The sequence below is a fragment of the Lepisosteus platostomus genome, chromosome 7, assembly GCF_059453375.1.
Source record: "Lepisosteus platostomus isolate fLepPlt1 chromosome 7, fLepPlt1.hap1, whole genome shotgun sequence".
Classification (NCBI taxonomy): Eukaryota; Metazoa; Chordata; class Actinopteri; order Semionotiformes; family Lepisosteidae; genus Lepisosteus; species Lepisosteus platostomus.
Window position 1 is genome coordinate 45,276,549 of NC_142617.1, and position 14,873 is coordinate 45,291,421.

Genomic DNA, 14,873 nt, shown 5'->3' on the forward strand with positions numbered 1-14,873 from the left:
CCGTGAAGAGGACCTGATGCCACTGCTGACAAATCCATCGCAGCCTCTGTCTGGCCCAAGCCAGTCAGGTGTGATGTCTAGGAGATGTGAGCAGAGGGCCACTGACAGGTCGCCTTGCAGCATGGAGCCTCACTGACCTGTCAACAATGCATGCATTGTGTCTGTCGGCAATTTCAGCAGCAGTATGGGTGGCAGATCTGAAACGATCTCTCAGATGGACCAGGCTGATGTGTCGGTCCTGCACTGGTTTGGTCACTCTAGGGCCACCAGATCTTGGACCGTCATCTGTCCTGCTGGTATGCTGAAACCTTCTCTGCAGTTGAGACACAGTGGAGCGGCTTACTCCATAGTGTCTGGGAACGCTGGCACATGACATGCCTGCAGCATGCCACCGGCCCCCTCCCTTGCTTCTGGTGACATTTGAGGCATTATGGAATGCACAGAAAATAGTGGCCTTTTTCTTGCAGTGACCTAAGCTTTGAATTAAGCCTTTTTAAAGGGATTGGCCTGATCAGGCATTGTTCCACCTGGACCTCATTGGGTAAAAGTGCACCTAATGAGCTTTTGTGTGAATGGCAAGTTGCAATGCCTCACTGCACAAGCTGTATTGCTGGTCAGAGGGCTTAAAACGAATTGACAATGTTGTGAAAATGTTGTGTTTAATTTTTCCATCAGTATATACAGTATACAATTAATGATTATTACTACACAGATATTATTCCTTTTCTTCAATCTTTTTTTATTTCCCTTTTTTGATGGATTTAGTCTGCTGAGATTTATAGTTTGTTTGCAGTTTTAGTTTTGCAGTTGATATTCTGTTTGCAGAAACTCATGGAGGTTTTTGAAATTTTGAAATGCAGGTATTTTTTTAAATACCTAAATAAAACCTGAGGCTTTAGCTATTGTTTGTTTTTAAATACTGTCACGGAACAATGTAGAGATAGCAGTTTAGTTCATTTACAGCCCGTGACAATTTGCGGTGTGACAAGACCAGCAGTGGGGTTGTTTACTGTGAATACACACAATGTACAGTAACAACATTGACAACAACTAAAAAGCCACAGGTTTGAAGTCCAAGTTTCTTCAGAGAAAGAGCTGCAGCTCACAGAGCCTGCACTGTGAGGCTAGCTTCAGGATTCAGCTACAAAGAAATAATGATTTTCACATCGACTCCAGTGTAATGGAGTTGACAGGACTGTTCCAGTAGGACCACAGCAGTGAATGGTAATCATAGTGCGTGTGAAACCTGAACTGTTCTTTTTGGTGATGAAGGAACACATTTTCTGTTTGGTTGTGCTACTGTATGTCTATTAAATAAACATATAGCATTTATTTAGTTTATATTTGTTTTGGAAATTCATCCTAATATATTATTGTACAACAATGTAGCTGGGTATATGAGTATCAGATATTTAAAATGTGGTACAACCAAATGTTTGTGACATTGAAGCATTTAATGTCCTGCTCTTAATAATGATGAGCTCAACTAGAGGGCATTTCAAAGGCTTCTTTTCTACTGAGGTAATGGAACATCTCAGCAATATTTCAAAACTCAAATATTACATTTCTTTCCACCATTCCTCCAGTTCTGAAGATGCAATCTTTACATTAAAGATCATTAAAAGCTCACAATATTGAACACATGGGAGAGCAGGAGCAAATTGCATGTTCATTGCTTCAACTCAGACAATCTTAAATCGAGCTGTCAGACAGAATTGCTCCATTTCTTAACAGGAATTATAAGAAGCAGCTCATAAATTGAACATCAGGCCATAAAATCTGTCAGGATGCTCTTGTTCATTAAAAAAAAAAAAACATGTCAAGATTTATCAATAGTGTCATTGAAACTAAAGAAGATAATACCGTGGAAAAAAATCATTAATTTTGCCTGTTACAATCCAAAAGTTTTGGACACATTTTGGAATAATCCACTTAAAAATCAATCAGGATCAGTAATCTTAGAACAAAAGCATGAAAATATTATTAACAGTGAATAAACTACATTAAAAGTTTAACTAAAGTGAGATGGAAGCTTGAAATCTCAGTTCTATATAAACATTATTTCCCATGGACTAGTTGTCATATGAAAGGTGTTCATTGATATCTCCTGAAAATCAAAGACAGATCCAGTGTCAATGACACCTTTAATTATGAAATTCATAATTCCTTTAAAATAAAATATGGAGCAACTGTACTGTACTTGACACTCTTCATTGGTGCACCTGCATGGCTGTAAGATTTAAGCTAGATTGCGGTTTTAAGGCTACACTTAGAGACATTATTAAGGCTATGTTTAGGGTTAAGACTAGTGTCAGGGTTAAACTGGTATTAACCTTTTCTTCAGCTGCAACCCCACTTTAACTGTGTTATCAGTCATAGTGGGTTCTCATAGTTCAAGTAGGGAGCTGTGTCAGCATGTGTAGGCTGTGAAGGAACGAGTAAATATTTATTCCATGCTGAAACCCAAAACGTTGTTTGTTTTCTTCTCTTTCCAGCATAGTGGGTTCTTTCCTGATCAAGCAGAAAAAAGAAAAATAATGAAAATTAGATTTCCATGTTGACTTCAGCAGCAGAGACTAATACATGGAGTAGGGACTGTTTTGTCATATTCTCAAAACATAATGGAACTATTTTCTTTGTGTGGTTGTTAAAAATATGTATAAAATACTGTATCTTTGAACACTGTTCCTCTATTTCAGTGCGAGATGGTACAGAGGAATCTACGAAAGCACTGCCCTGAAGAAAATGGGTCACATGCATAATTTAACTTGGGCTTCTGGGAAACAAAAAACAACTTTACAAGGAGGCTATAAAAACATTCCAGAACATAAAATAAATATTGGTATTTATCTACCAACACAGATATTTTAGTCATTCAAGAAGTCATATTGTATGATATTATAACAGAAAACATTTTGGAAATGTTACCCATTTAATGTAGCAAATCCATTAGCTGTGGGTGCAAGTCACCTTAAGAGCCATATTTGGTTTGGGTAATAAAGAGAGTTTTCTTTCTTTAAAATATTTTTAGTAACTTTAAAATGGAGAAGAAGATTTCTTTGCAGTGTGTTAAAAGAATTTCAAGAAAGACAAAATGAAATTCTAGAAGTTCCGGCAGCAGACAGAAAGCCATGCTACTGTATACAGTATGAGAAAGGTCAGAAAGGACCTACTGTATATTAACACCTTTTGTGACCCTCTCATTCCATGTCTGAGATATACACCATTTGCTGCTCCTCCTGAAACATTTAAGTTTTGAATAGAGAAGACAACAACAGACTTATACAAGTATTCAGAATCCTCAAAGACATTGACAAAGTCAACCCAGAGGACTTTTTCCTAATAATCAGTGAAACACAAAACCAAAGGCATACAGTAGGTGGAAATTGCATGGAAGCGTATTAAAAAACAAGAACAATGAATGCTTCTTTACTCAAAGAATTGGGAGTATAGAACACACTATCCAGCCATGCTGTTGAAGCTCATACCTGGTTTATTTCAAGAAATGCCTGGATAAAATCCTTGAATCAGTTAGCTTCTATCTACCAAGTGGACTAGATGTGCTGAATGGCCTCCTATTGTTTGTGACCTTTCTTCTATTCTTATGTTCCACCACCCTGGATTCCGTTTCTGTTGCAGTTTGTGCAGTTTCTCTTCTCTTGCTCAGAGTCATATAGTGTGCATTAAAGCCTATGGCCTGTTTGCTTTTCACATCACCACACAACAATGAAACAACTAGATTACATTTCGATGGGAAATAAAAATAAATACATATTCTGCATTTAAATTAACTTAATGTAAAAGCTGAAGTAAATAGTTTGCAACATAATGGAGAATTAATAGAAGAAGAGACCTGGGATATCAGCAGTATATTTCTGATCTGTAGATTGAGCTCTGTCAAAATAGGGAACTTAAACACATTTAAGAAAAAGAGGGATGTCATTTATAGATTTATACATCCCTAACAAACATATCCTAGCTCTAATTCGGGATGGCAGCGATGCCATAGATTGGAAAAATGCTTATGTTACACCAATTCATAAAAGGGAGACTAAGCTTAACCAAGAGATTTTAGACCAATTAGCTATCATTACCGAAACAATAGTTATAGCTAAATTACAGGAATACCTACATACAGTAAAGATGCAATTTTAAGAGACAGCTAACATGAATTTAGAAGAGGGATATCTTAACTAAAGTATTAGACTTTTTCAAACAAGTAACAAAAAGTGTCGATAACATTAAATTATAAATTTTGATATATTTTGACTTCCAGCAAGCTTTTGATAAGGTCTCACAAAAGGAGGGATTAATTTTCTAATTTAAACCATAGGAATCCACGATAATGTACTGTATGCAAAGGTTCAAGGACAGGTTAATTAACAGCTTAAGGGGACACAAATACTAATTAGGAAGATATACTGTAAGTAGTGGTGTACAACAGGGATCAATTTAAGGTTCATTCCTTTTTCTTTCTTATATATATGTCCACAAGATAATGTGGGAAATGTTAAAAAAGCATGCAGCATAATTGGGTATACATCAAGATGTATAAAATTTAAATCAAAGGAAGTTGTACTCAACACATTAGTAAGACCTCATTTGTACTTCACTCTACCACAAAAAGGACATTATGGCCTTAGAAAGATCTAAAAGAAGAGCAACACAAACAATTCCTAGTCACAGGGGTTCTGGGGACTGTTATACTGTACATTGACAGATCAAGAGCGCCAAATCTCTTTAGTTTAGAATAGAAGAGATTGAGAGAAGATTTAATCTAAGGGTGGAAAATCCTACAGGGTATAGACAGAATAAACCCAGCGGACAATTTCACTCAGTAGCAAAACAAGGACACAGAGTAAGGACTGGAGAATGAAAATAAATTTATTTAGGCTGGAGTGTACAACATGCCACTGTATAAAAACAGTTGTGGATTTGTAGAACACATTTCCTAGTAAGGGGAAGAAGGCATAAATTCAGAGCTCCTTCAAGAATCATCTGCAAAAAAATGTAAGATTCTCAACTACCAAATGAGAAAGAGGGGGCTAATGGCATTCACTAATTTTTAATATTTATTTTTCTTTTGCTTTAAAATGGCAATCCAAAACTCTTAAATGGCATCTGCATTTTTATGGGTAGATCTTAAATGATAAAGAAAACGTACAAGTACATAAATGTTATTTCCTTTAAGTTATCTAGTACTTGCTTAGCCTGTATCCCATCTTAACTCCTTCATCATCTGAGCAGGAGATAATAACTGCCTGAATAATCATATGTCCACACTGCATACTAAAGGGAAGATGACAATATTTTAACTATTAGCACAAGAGCGCTGCCTATGCTTTACAGACACTCTATAAAATTGACTTTAATTGAGCAGTGAAAGTCAAACGAAATAGGGAAGCTGAAGCTAAATTGTGAAATGTGAAATTCAGCTTATCTGTAATAATGCTGAAAAGCAACATATGCTTGAGCTGGAGTCTCCTGACTCAAGGTCATATTCAAATGCTACTCCCTGCACAGCTGGAGGAAGATCAGCGTCAGACAAGGATGAGCACAGTGAGTGGCTAGTTACATTTATCACCTGACTGTAAAACACTTATTTGGTTATTTGACCTTCTTTTCACAATAAAACTGATTATATTCCAGTTCAAAAAATTTTTGTTAACTTTTCATTTCTTGCACGTACCGTACTGCAGCAGAATATCATTGCTGTTAGAAAAGGGTTTTCATTTTTGACATCATGTGCTGTGGCCCAAGCAAATTGTATTTTAAAGTTATGTAAAATCACCTTAACCTTAATTTAAAATTTCAACACAGTAGTAAAGCAGAGAAACAGCCTTAAAGCTTGCATATATATTTGCCAATGTAACAGGCTAGAAATATTTAAGGCTAATCAAATAGTGTAAGATTAAATGTATACCCTGATATCTATTATACATTATTAAATGTATGGTATACAGTAAACATGGCAGAGATTATGCCATGAAATATCCTCACTGGAATTTACAATGCTGTAGGCTATGTAAAAAATCATAGCATAACTCAAAACACTCACAGCATAACACTCATTTTCAATCTAAATCTTCTACTCAACAGTCTAGCAGGCTGTTCTATACAGTACTGGTGATTTTGTGCAAGCAGTTTTGGGAGTTGTATACCTATTATACAGTATTGGTGATTTTGTGCAAGCAGTTTTGGGAGTTGTATACCTATTAGAAAATATTGGTGATTTTGTGCAAGCAGTTTTGGGAGTTGTATACCTATTATACAGCATTGGTGATTTTGTGAAAGCAGCTTTGGGAGTTGTATACCTATTATCTCAGAAGTCAGAAAAGAAAAATCCAGTCATCATCATGCTTGCATCCATGGAAAAGGATCAACAATAATTAAATAATATTTATATTTCTTAAAATCAATTTTACCCACCTTTTCAAGACTAATGTTATTTTTATTATTATTTTGCAGAGTGGTCATCCAGTACTACTCAATAAAAATACAGATTTACAGCATTCTCATTGAAGTCACAAAGGTACATATATAAACTTGTGCACAAAGATTATAAAAATAAATGATCACTGACAAAGAGAATAACAGGCACAAATGGTGTCTTTCCCTGTTTATGTCTCCATTTGAGTGTATATTACAAGTGCTTCTGGCACAAGCACACCCAGGCATGGCAGTGCATTTAGTACTTTGCTGTAAAACGGAGCAATCTGATGTACGGTATACATTTATTTGAAATTTAAAAATTAAACAAATGCTCAATTTTACTTTCATAATACCCTGCAAAGACACTGAACCACACAATGGGATTTTAGGTTTCAGCAGATATTTTAGTGCATTATACAGCAGCTGACTTTTAGGACATTTTCACATAGAAATAAGACCTATTTTCCAAGAAGCAGTTATGGTCAAGGACATTTAAGAGAATCCTGTTCTGCCTATGAGACTAATAAACAGCTGCTGAGAAGTAATTATTAGGTGTGGTAAGCAAAACCAAAGAACATATATTCCAAATGACAACTTGAAGGACATGCCAGACTTCAGCTACAACTGGGACTTTTCAAGAGTTAAATCCTGGATTTCTAAAGAGCTTATCTTGGTGTTTTCTTCCCTGTGTTGCAATGAACAGCTGCAGCAAACACAAGTGATAATATAACTGACTTTATATTAATTCATTTTTACATTTTAGTTACATTTTTAAATTATTTTAGATTTTTTGTTTTTTAGGTTTTATCCTTTAGTGCTCTATTGAAATTGCTACAAGAAAAGCAAAACAAGGAGGTTTTATGACAGCAGGTACTGTATATGAAAAAATCCAGCATTATTAGTTAGTAAAGAAAATATAAAAATGTAATTAAATATGCCACTTCAGTTAATGTAGGTGCAGGGAACTGGCCTATTAAAAAGCATTGAAAGAAAAATCTTCATTGCATTTTTCTGTAAAACATTATGCAGTGCCATACAAATGTTCAGACTTTTGCACAGTGTTCACATTTTGCATTTTGCTGCTTTAAAAACATGCAGTAATGACACTCTGAAGTAGTAGTATTTGCAATAAACACAACCTACTTCACACTTTCAAAACAAAAACCAAAAAGAAGAAGTAAATAGATTAAAACAAAATGAAACAAAAATAGAAAATACATGATTGCAGAAATATGCAAACCCTTTGCTGTGGCAAATCTGAATTAATTTAAGTATGCAAAATTACCTTAAAGATCTACAGTTAGTTGAGTAGTCTCTGTAAACATGTATGTGAGTAAGTACACATACAGCATCTCTCAGGTAGTGAATTTCAAACAAACAATGAAGTTACAGAGCTTTCAAGCATGTTGATGGCATCATTATGTACCTGCTTCTCACCAGCAGGAGCTGAGCAGCTTCTCTAGGGGAAATAGATGCTGGAAGAAAATCTGCTTCAGTGTGCTAACACTTAATACTGGGATAATAATCAAGCAGGAAAATAACCCAAAGCTAAATGAATTGAATTGAAGTAGCTTGAGAATATGAAAGTGAATGTCCTTGAGTGTACTAGTGAAATTATTGACTTGAATCCTACTGACAATCTGTGGAAAGACCTGAAAACTGCTATCCATAAGCAATCCTCAAACATCTTGAGAGAGCTTTAGCAAATCTGTTGAGAAGAATGTGCAAAAATTGCACCAAGCTGATGTGCAAACTTGGTAGAATTTATCCAAAAAGACCTGCGGCGCTAATTGCTGCCGATGGTACTTCCACTAAATACTGAGTTAATTAATTTAAATAATTATGTCATTAACATACTTCAGATTTTCCCATTTAGCTCTTGCTGACATTTACTGTAACCTATTGTACTCTTAGAAATCTACAGTTTAAACATTCTATTTTCATATTCGATTTGAATAATATATTGAATTTAAAGTATGCATCACTTTCCAATTTCCCAATATGGGACAGCAAAGGAAGGATCTGAATATTTTACAAGGTACTATATGTATGTTTCTGATTTTCACTTTAAACGAGGCACATCGAATAAAAACAAGTGAAATAAGGTTGCCCAGCTCTTTCTATGGAGTTTGTAAAGAAAAGAAAGTTACTCAAGGATGATAATCTTTTATCTTTAATCTTTTAATGCTGACAAGAGAAGCCAAACTTAAAAGATTCTCGTTACAGAATAGACATCGAGATCAACACATTCTGAGCTGCAGAACCAGGTCCAGAACCAGCTAAGTACTGATGCAGGTTTATCAGACCATAAACGATCCTCACATTTGAAAATAATCCATCCATATAAGTATGTAAGAAACAAGTTCTAGTGCATGTACATGTACATCAGATACATTCAGATATTTTTCTGAACAGGAGCAAAAAATGTATGAGGAATGTTAAAGTTCACTTTAAAAAAATCACTGAAAAAAACAATCAAAGTTCACTTGGTAGATATATGACAAGCAGTGAATTCTTGTTCTTGTACCAATGTGGCACAAAGTTCATACTGTTTGAATTGCTTTGACTGGCTTGAATCTTGTGTATAAATGTAAGTTGAGCTGGGTTCCATCCTGCCAAGATGGTTGCTCCCATTAACACAGGCTGTGAGCTGAATGTGATTATAAACTGGGGCTTTTGTGCAGAGATGATATTCCAGAGCCAGATGCAGTTATTTCATGCATTTTCTTTTCAATCCACAAATGAAAGACCACTGTGAACTTCCTCCCATTTGCAATCTGGAATTTTGTTACTTCAGAAATAAGGCTGGTTGATTGGCTGACAGCCTGTTATGTGATGGAAGTCTGTGGCTCGCCACTGCTGGGGTTATCCAAGCAATATTATCAGTACCTTGACTTCCATTGCCCTGTTTCTACAGCTGGCCTCAGACTTCTCTATCCCAAAGGTATTTTCATAAGATTGTGATGTGTGATCTTTTCTAAAGGGTCATCCAGAACAGAATTATTTTACGCAACTACAACATTCATTTCCTACCAGAAATATAGAACGTGTGTGTGTTCTACAGTGGTATTTAAAAAATGTGAAGTGAACCTTCTAGTTTTTAAGTTTTTGATTACTCTCTTTAGTGAGATCTACACATTTGTATGACATTTCTGTCTACTTAAAATCAAATTAATCCCTAGGACTGTGTACAAATGAACTTTATTCCTTGGTTTTATATAGACATATTTATAAACCTTTGTTAATTTCCTCTTTCACAGTTTATTTTAAAAGGAAAACATGTGGTACAGTGCATATGGCTTCTGTTGGTTGTGGTTTATGAGTAATAATTTAAAATAATTTTACTTTTTTGAAAAAATACTGCATAAATGTACAATTATCCAAACGTGTTGCACCAAACCCCCAATTACACTTAAGCAGAAAGTTTTTGTAACAATCAGAATCTTACTTCACATGTTTTTTTCTTTGTAAGCAGATCTGTCTGCGGTGAAGATGTAGCTTTTGTCGTCTGAGTTGAGTAAAGTTTAGAGGGAGAGCCACTGGGCTCATGGCAAACACACACACAGCAGCTGTTACACACTGACCATGAAGAATGCATTCTACACTCTGTGGACCAACAATTAATGCATATAAAGGTTCACGCAGATATTTCCTCTTCTGAACTATAAATAGAGTGGGATGCCCTTTTGTAATGATCCTACAATTCAACCCAAGAGCTCCAAAACAGGAATTTCTACACCTCTGTAATGAAAACCACCAACTGAGAGGGTTTAGGCTCCTGTTAAGCATGAATGTTTTATGTTGGTGCATGTTACTAGCTGGGTGATACCCGCTGAGTAGAAACCTAGAAAAAAGTCTTCCATGTTCAGTTCAGCTCAGCTCATCTGCTCAATCACAATTGTGATTGTGACTTGCTATAATTAATAGCAGATATATACTCATAAATTACATGTTCATCTGTGTTAGAGGAAAGAACAGTTTAAAAAAAAGAAAAAAGATAAAACTGCTTCTTCACAGTTAACATATTAATTAACAAGATAAAAAAATAGTATTACTCCCTTGTTGCTTAATCAGATTTAAAGCAAGGCTGGGCTTTATCAGCACAGAAACCTTTAAGGAAAACTAGATTTCTGCAAGTGGAGTTGGTTAACAATTATGGGACACTCTTCCCTTTGGACACCACTCATTTACCTATGTTTTTGGGGATGGTACATGCCAAAAGTGGGATGATTCCAAGATTTTTTGCCATCCTGAAAATGTTTTCTAATATCTTTTGCATGATGTCAACAAAGTGAACTTTCATCTCTGGTCATTTTTCTAGGATGTGCCAGAGAGATGTACAGTAAACCTATTTCTGTATGGATTTGTGTATCCTACTTTTGATGTATGTATTCTAGTTTCGGGAATGGCAGTGATACAACCCAGCTTTTTGTATCATCTTTGAAAAATTCTTCATTCATTATTTGGAGGAATGCCATATCTTCTACAGACAGCACCAACTTGTCATAATCTTCAGTTCAACAGAAGACCAATTGCCAAAGGTTTTCCCTGATCTTGGTCATTGAGGAGTTTTGCCTAGACATAATTTGCGGGTTTTACAAATTATCTCCTTTGTTTTGATGTGATTCTCACATGGACTGAAATGGGATGGTCATCCACTCTTCAAAATGAAGGTCCTTAGAGCACTTACCTCACTTGGCATGTGGACACTGCCAAGGCAGTAATCATCTATTATGACACACTCTAGATCCAATTTCTGTGCATATGGAGCATCGTAAGGACTATTTAACTGCGTACAAATCTTGTGCACTCTAAAGAACTTTTCCACCTAAAAGTAAAAGAATGTCTGCATCTGGTAGTTCGGTATTGTGGTATTTCATCAGCTACAGTATGTGTTTCGCTTTGGTGGTGTCATGGTCGTCTTACCTGCTCTAGAGGGCACTCCTACCTTTTTTGCATTGATTTTAGTTTTGGTACTGTCAGCTGCGTTTCCTCCCTTTTTTGTTTTATAAGCCCGGCATCTCTGTAGTTCTGGGCTCAGCATTGGAAGACGGATGTCTGAAGGCCCGCCTACCACCAGGCTCTGGAGTAGCCTGAAGGTATAGGCCTTATCCCCAGACGTCCTGACCTCTGAGCCCGGGGCTCGGAGCGCTTAGACCCATTATGTTTTTACCTTTCGTGTTCCTGATCCTGGTTCCCTGTTCCTTGGTTTTTAAACTCTTTGTCTCAGATGGATCTCCCAGCTTTTGGATTCCAGACTGTCCCCTGACTTTGCATTTGGGACTTGCCTGGATTTGGTTGCCTGCGCTCGTTCCCCCCTTCAGTCACCGCCCCCTGTTTTTGAACCCGACCTAACCTTGCTGTGTCATCCCCCTATGTCCTTCTCCAGACACTTCCGGATTATACCATCATGCATAGGGTCAGAATTGCACACTCCACAGGAGACTGACCTAGCTCCCATGACAGGTGGTAGGCAGCTTGGGGAGTGCGTATCTCTGCTCTTTTGTCTGAGATTTCATTATACTCTATCAGACTAGGAGGTGGAAGGCTGATTTTCTCATCTGCAGTGTGGCTCTTCTGCCAGCTGTTTCAAAAAACCCCAGCAAATGTCTTTAGGGTATATGGAACTGGAATGTCTTCAATTTTAAACATGTCAAGATATTGCTTTGATCATCAAGAATAGCACACATCTTCCAGTGTCCTTGTGGCGGCTGTTAGGTTAGACAGTGACTAGGCATGTCTTAGAGCATGATTTAATGCTAAAACCTTCTCCACATATCTCTGTGCATATGGATATGACAGCTTTGTGAGATAGATGACCCCGCCAAGCTCTGATGGACATGGAGCTAGTCCCTGATGAAGGACAGCATGGTATCCATCACTTTCACACTCTGAGCATTTGACAGATATTTCACTGTTCTTCGCTTGGTGTCCAGTTGAACTACAGCACTGGAAGCAGATGGCATTCTCCATCAGGAACTGTTTATGTTCCTCTAAATGCTTCTGAAACCCTTGCATTTTTTCAGTGGATCATGTTTTAGATGTATGGTACACCACTCATCTGAAGCTTCAGTAACCTCCTTTCTTCCATCTCTGTGTGCTGTATGAGATAACGGCACATTGGTTTTGTGTAAAGTGCAAAGACTGTGGACTTTGCACTTCCACGGCTTCTTACTTACCTCTCCACAGATTTAGAGGATAAATTAAAGCTAGGACTGTTGTACACAAAGTCTGAAAAGAAGGAGAAAATTGGGAAGGCAACCTTGTGATCTCCCTTGTACTTTGACCTTTGAGCCACTCATGCAGAAAAGGAGCTTTTCTACAATTGTAGCTTCTCTGCAATGATATTCACTCCCCTTGCAATGTCGAGGTACTTTAAGGCCAGGAGATCCTTGTTTTGTTTGGTAATTTAAGAGAGTAATGGGAATTTACAAGAGGTTTCAAAATAGATAAAGATTTGTGACTATAATTTAAATTCCTGATCTGAAATTTAAATGTAACCACAGGAGTAAAATAGTAGTGCTGCTGATATGATAGATATAACTATATAACTCTGAGTAACAGCAGATTTCCTCAGATAGAATTTCAAGAGGGCTACAGTACTAACACTTCAGTACAGTTAAGAGACAATACTTCTGTACTGTTACTCATGTTATTTTTGTGAGGAAATGTTTACTTTTACTTACATATTTTTCAAAGTAACAGTACTTTTACTCAAGTAATGCATTTGATACCTGGTACTTTTTATACCCCTGCCTCTCACCAGTTTCCTCCTTTCCCAGCTGCTCAGTTTGGAGGGACAGCCTGATCTAGGCAAAGTCTGGGTGGTACAATGCACCTTTCAAAAACTGAGTAGACTGTGCTCACAAGGATATTCAGAGGCCTCAGTAATTTTTGCACCCTTAATCTAATCAGTCCTTTTCAGTGACTTTACCCTTGGCTTGCTTTGAAAGCTCCTTAATCTCAATGGTTGAGTTGTCGCTTGTAATTCAAAGACAGGGTTTTTACTCTGAAATCAAGAGAAACACTATTATTGCACACAGACAGAGGCCACTCAACTAATAGTGTAGCTCATTAAGGAATTCTTGTGTACCTAAATTAAGGCTTGGCTTAGCAAAGGGTTTGAATACAAATGCAATCATGACTTTTCTATTTGTCTTTCATCTTAATTATGTGTTCAGTTATTTTTTCTGTTTTTTTGTTTTGAATGTGTGGAGTAGGCTTTGTATATTAAAAATATGAATTGCTACTTCAAAGTGTCATGACCACAAGCCTTGAAGAAACAAAATGTGAAAAAACTGTGCAAGTGGCTGAATACTGTATGTTGGCAAAGCACTGTTTGTTAAGCAACTTGAGATGAAAAATCAACATACCGACACAAGAAATTACTATATACATTCTACCACCAGAAAGGACAAATCTTGGGAGATAGTTTTGCTTGTTATTAAAGCTGAGAAAGGAAGAAAGATTAAAAAAAGTGAAATCCAATTTTTGCTGCAGCCCAAATTCTGAGAACAAAGATGCACACTGGAGAGAGGTTAACATAATGCACGAAAGAAATTACTGCAGCTGGGTTTCTTGTTTTCTAATCTCCAGCTTTCGTAAAGCAGCCATCACACACTGGTGGTGAACGGATCACTGCATTTCTACTGCTCTGACCTCCTGCCTGCATTCATTTTATTTTATTTTTCGCTGCTTTTGTACTTCAGAAAAATGAGGCACCAAAGGTCTTTACAATTTCTCCGATGTCTCCTGCAAAAGAGGTAGGAATTGCATTTACTTTCTCATTATCCTGTAGATTTTTTTTCAAATTCTTATGGAAGAGTTGCAGTTCCAGCCCCTGAAAAAAAAGTATAGGCCAGAGGTCACTTCCAAATATTTTTTGTGTGCTTATGGAACCCTGGACTGGAAACACACATGAGTAAGCATTCCTGTGAAAGGCCACACACTAAGTGCTATGCCAGCTCTCCTATACCACTGCAGTGCTGACAATCAGTACCATGCTGTCATGGGCTGATGTTAGTATGCAGGATTCATTTGTAACCTCTGAGGTGCCGGACACAGAATGAATATTTCATATTTGTAAGAAGTGCTTCAAAGCCATCCCCTTATGCAGTAGAATTGTGGGGTAAATAGTTACAGTAACCTACAGTCCATTTTCAGCTAATTCAGTTCAAAGACTGCAGTTGCCAAGTAACATGAATACATATACTCAGGTTCTATGTAAATTGCAGGAACTGAAGCTTAATGAACAAAATGAATCTTAACTATCATTGAATGCTCAGGAAATATAATATGAATGAAATGGTAGAAGCATATACAACACCCAGCTAAAAAATATAAATTAAATTAAATTTACAAGTTTATAAGAACTTGAATGAGACAATAACTGTAGAGCATAAATAATTTAATATAACAAAGATTTTGCAATGTTGCACAAG